The 5,454-nt window shown below is 34.1% G+C and overlaps 1 pseudogene; it reads right to left on the bottom strand.

Moving 5' to 3' along the window:
* Positions 1-3,435: 3,435 nt before the first annotated feature.
* Positions 3,436-5,454, bottom strand: part of LOC107158223 — a 2,168-nt pseudogene continuing 149 nt past the window's right edge.

A 5,454-nucleotide genomic window follows, 5' to 3' on the forward strand; every position in this document is an offset into this window, starting at 1 on the left:
ATGGAGAGTGTAATTTAGAAAAACTAAAATCTACACCAGGGTATCATTTGAATAGACAAACTAGGGAATGAATATTAAAAAATTGTTGTGAATTAGTGTTGAATTTCCAACTTAAATTTAAATTTATTGGGTTTTTACTTAACCTCCTTGATTTTATTTTTGTGTATTTTGCCTAAGAACACTGATAAAAATTCATCAGCATTATTCTACAACATACTTGAAATGCAAACACTGTTGGCTACTTCTAATTAAATTGCCAAATAAAGTTGTAGATTGTCATTCTTGCATTCCTGTACAAATTATTGTGTAGTAAGTTCTATTGTAAGAATTTTTACTGAGAGGTATTTTTTTGATTTGACATGCAGTTAGTCATGTTTTATTCCAGTTTGTTTTCTGACTTTAGAGTTTGCTCCTCAATTTAATTTTAAAATATGTAAAAACGCCATGTTGTTCAGAAGTGAAAATTTATATAAGGAAACATTCTTAGGGTAATTTTGCTTCTCTGTTTACTCTGTCTATCCTCTCTCCCATCCTCAGATTTTTATTAGTTTCAGATTTATTCTTCTGATGTGTTTTTCAAATAAAAACAAATATATACATGTAGTGTTTCTTTTCCTCTTAATCAAAAGGAACTATTTTCAAATTCTGTTCTACAGTTTCACTTTTTCTTACTAGAAGTTAGATTTCTGTATTAAAGTGTTAGTACATATTTTTAAAAAAGTTTAGATATTTTCAAATTGTGCTCTACAGAGATTGTATCAGTCTCAACAGCAATGGTTAGTATGGAAATGCCTGTTTCTCCAGTTTTACCAACAGAATTTTTTATATGACATGGATCTTGATAACTCTAACAAGTGAGGCATGGTATCTCAGTGTTTTTTTTAAATCATTTTCCTGACTATGATTGATTTAACCATCTTGCATATTTAAACACTCTCATTTTTTCTAAGAATTTCTCATTTTAAAAATTTTGTATTGTTGGTGCTTTAGTTCTTGTTTTCCAGGAACTCCTTATGTAACAGGGAATTATATCTTTTTGATGAGATGCACTTTTTCCCACTTTGGTGTTTGTCTTTTAATTTCATTTACTGTGTTTATTTACCATAACATTTTTTGAAATTATCAGTTTAATGAAATTCCTCCATATGTAATACATCTAGATTTGTATATATTTTTATAGTTAGAAAGTTTTCCCCAGTCTGAGGTGATGAATGCTTGCTTTCTTCTAGTGCTAAGTAGTATTTATAAAGTTGGAACCATGTTGTCTTTGTAGCATATTCTAGAGGATTGTATAAGCTATAAATCTGGTTATATCATTTTCCAAATAGTGATTTAGTTTTCAGAAACACTTAAAAATAATTTTCTTAGTGATTTGATATCTCCTCTTTACCATATGCTAAATTATCATATGTATTTGGGTTTATTTTTAAACTTTCCATGTAGTTCTAGTTACAGTGTACCTATTCATTTACTAGAACCATACTGTTTCGATGATAGAAGTTTTATGTTTTTTTTTTTTCATTTAGGAATTCTTCCACTCTTCTTCAGGGTCAACTTTACTTGTTCATTATTTTTATGTATACTTTGGAATCAATTTAAATGAAATAAAATGCTGTTGGTATTTTTATTTGAATCATACTATTACATTTTAGCTTGGGAGACAATTAACATCTTCATGATATTTAAGCTACCTTTCCAACAATACAATATGTATTTGAATTTATTCAAAACTATTTTTTGTGTTTTTCTGCAAAATATTTTTGAGAGAGAGAGAGGGGGGGAGAGAGAGAGAGAGCGAGAGACAGAGAGAGAGAGAGAGATAGAATTTTAATATTTATTTTTTTTTAGTTATCAGCGGACACAACATCTTTGTTTGTACGTGGTACTGAGGATCGAACCCGGGCCGCACACATGCCAGGTGAGCGCGCTACCGCTTGAGCCACATCCCCAGCCCTTTTCTGCAAAAATTGACTATTTCCCTCAAATAGATTCTACACAGTCCTGTCAAGTGTACTACTAAGTAGCTTACAGTTTTTTTTTTTTGGCTATGGAAATAGGATCTTATTCATTTTATCTTCTGCCAATCATGACTATATATATGAAGGCTATTGAGTTTGTATATTAATTAACCTTACCAAATTAATAAGTATATAATTTGAGTTTTTAATCATATGGTTATGCTTTTATTGATAATGTTAAGTTTTCCAGATACAATAAAACTATCGTATCTCTTGCAATAGAGACAATTTGGCCTCTTCATTTTTGATTCTCATGCTTCTAATTGATTGTTTATTGCATACTTCTAAAGTGTGCAGTATTTTACTGACAATATTTGACATCCTCGCTGCCTTTCTAATATTAGCATGAACTTATTCAATGTCTTTTGCCCCTCAGTCTACATATATGTACCTCATATTTACAAATGAAGTATTTATTAATTACTATTCTATTGGGTGTTTTCATCAGGAATAATTGAATATTGTCATATGACTTCTCAGCATCTATGGAAAGGAGCAGAGGATTTGTTTTTTAGTAGCTCAATTTGAAAGACAAAAGTAGCTGTCTGTTTTCTGCTCTGCTCCAGAGATAAAAATAATACACCTTCCCTGAAGTAATACATATCTTTGATTTTTTTGGCTTAATTAAATTGTTTATTACAGCAATTATTGCAAAATAATTCAAAAGATAGATCATGATATTCAAGTTCATAGACTAGAATATAGTAGTAAAAATAAAGGCAACTACTCACATTAACACAACATGCATGGATTAAGTCATAAAATAGTATGATAGAATATGAAGAACTTCCAGAAGAGGGCAAAACTCCACTACATATAGGTACTGAAAACATTTAAAATATCTATAGCATGATTTAAAAAATAGTATAATGGTTTATTCTGGTGGGAGCTAAGGCAGTGTTATCAAGAAGGAGTATCCAGGGGGCTTCTAATGTACTAATATTTTTTTTATTGAGGATTTGTTTCATTCTTTTTCTTTAAACTGTTCATATATGTGTACATTCTCATTTCTATACCTGAGACAGTTCATTATAAAAATAAGGCAGTTGTAAATACTCCCTGAATTATAGTTTTAATATTTTCATTGATTTTTCACCACTAGACTTAAATGTTTATGTACCTGGACTTATAGACTCTGAACTCATGGCCTTGTGCATGCAAGTCAAGCACTCTACCAAATGAGCTATATCCCCAGCCCCATGAAATAAGAATCTTTAAGAATAATAAAAGTTAAAACTTAGCTAACAGATGGATTTCATAAGGTAAAATACTGACATCATATAAAACAAAATGATTCAAATTCCTTTAACAATGACCAATGGATTTTAAGGCAGGCATGGGGGTTTATAATTGTGACTACATCTCATATACTATAAAGCCCGATTTTCTAATTCCAGAGCTCCAGTTCATTTAATGATCAAATGAGCAATCTGCTTCTTCTTAAATCTGTATTCTCTTCAGAGTGAAAAGCACTTGTTACATCTGCATTGTTTGAGCATCTGTCCTCTTCAATTTTAGTACAACTGTCAGGAAGGTGCACAATATCCTCTAAAGCATCAGCAAGGCCACATCTAGACATCTGGGAACTATTTGCTAATGGTTAATTTACATTCCCATTAACTTTTCTTCTTCAGTTGAATTTTTTAGCCTTCACAAGTTCACTGTACTCTGGGCCTGGATCATGAAGTTTGGTGTTATTACAGATTGTAAACTGTTTGCAAGGGAGGCAGCCTGCAGGTGCTGCATCTGGAGGAGGTTAACTGTTACAGCTTTAAGGGTAAGATCATACTGGAAAACAAGCGTCTTGAGTTGTGTTAAAATTTCTCTTTTGGGGGGGGGGCTGGGGTTGTGGCTCAGCAGTACAGCGCTTGCGTAGCGTGTGCAAGGTCCTGAGTTTGATCTTCAGCACCACATAAAAATAAATAAAACAAAAGTATTGTTTCCAACTACTACTAAGCAATAAATACTTAAAAAATGTTTAAAAAATTTCTCTTTTGGTATTTTCTAGATAATTTTGTCTTTCTTCAATATGTGTTACACAAGCTTTGTAGAGTTCATTTGCTGCTTCTACTTTTTGAAGCACTTCCTTTTCCAACATTCCTTTTTTTTTGGTAGTTGCTTGTTGGGATTTTTTTTGCTAATCTACCACTTGAGCACTGATGCTCCTCCTCTGCATGAAACATGCATATTCATTTTCATCTTCATATTGCATGCATAACAATTTTGCCTTGAGAGCAGTTTGTTTGAGCATTTTATTTTGTTGCTGTTTCCAAAGTTCCTTTATTTCTTTCCTTTGTTTTTCCATTTCATTTTTCCTCTCCAGTGGAGGCTGTACAAATTGTTGACTTGGAGAGCTGCAACTCTTTCTTGTAAAAGGTGACTATTCTCTATGCCATTGAGGAGAGCACCGGTAAATAGAGACTGTAGGAGTATAAACTCCTGTAGTCCAATGTTAGTTCTAGTTGCTTCTGTCAACTTTACAATATTTCTGGTGGATGCCAATTCCAAGTTAAGCTTTTTTTTCAACCCATGACACTATGTTCTTTGTACATTTTGACCATATGTTAGCATATAACAAGGCAAATTCAATAAAGTTAGTTTTTTTTTTTTAACAGCACATGGTCCAATTCTATAGGAGAAAAATTTCCTTCTGTGGACTCAGCACTGAGTCCACAGAAAAGTTTTCAAAAGACTTACTTTCCCGAGAAATAGGCAGTTGTAACAATGAGTCCTTGCCTACATCTCCCATAAGGAAGTCCATAAAGATATTCCCAAAGTTAAATGCCAAAGTTTCAATAGAAGAAAACACTTCTAGGAATAGGTCATTTTTGTTTTCTTCATTAACTTCTGAGAAATTCACAGCTTTCACTTTTGCAGTATTTCTGCAGCATTTTGAAGATCAACAGAATTGAGATTCTGATGCTTATCATTACAGACTTTAAAACATGGAGGAGATCATCCAGAAGTCTATGAATGTCTTCTTTAAGACAGTCTGAAAGAATAGCCTCTTTTAAATATAGTAACACATGGGAGAACTTCCTGGTATCTCTCACCAACTCCTTGATGTAGTCCGGATCAAAAGTAGAGTTGGAACTTATGGACTTGAGCCCCATTTCAGAAGGTGGCCTGATGCCCAAACACGTTTTTCTCTGCCTTTTTCTTTTTGTAAGCAATCATCCTCTCGTTTAACAGTCAGAAAAACTGAAATCTGAGCTCCGCAACGTTCCAACAGCGCCCGCTCGTGGGCGCCCGTGACGTCCCCGCTCGTGGGCGCCTGTCGCGTGGTTTGATCCTGCAGGACTTCGCTCCGCTCGCCCGTAGCTGCCCCCGTTGGGGCCCACTGCGTGGCGGGCGAGACCCGAGACCGCAACTGGCAGATGGCAGGCTCTGCAGTCCCGAACCGATCAGGCGCCAGAGCGAGCACCGCTGTCCCACA

The sequence above is a fragment of the Marmota marmota genome, unplaced genomic scaffold (genome assembly GCF_001458135.2).
Source record: "Marmota marmota marmota unplaced genomic scaffold, marMar, whole genome shotgun sequence".
NCBI classification, from domain to species: domain Eukaryota; kingdom Metazoa; phylum Chordata; class Mammalia; order Rodentia; family Sciuridae; genus Marmota; species Marmota marmota.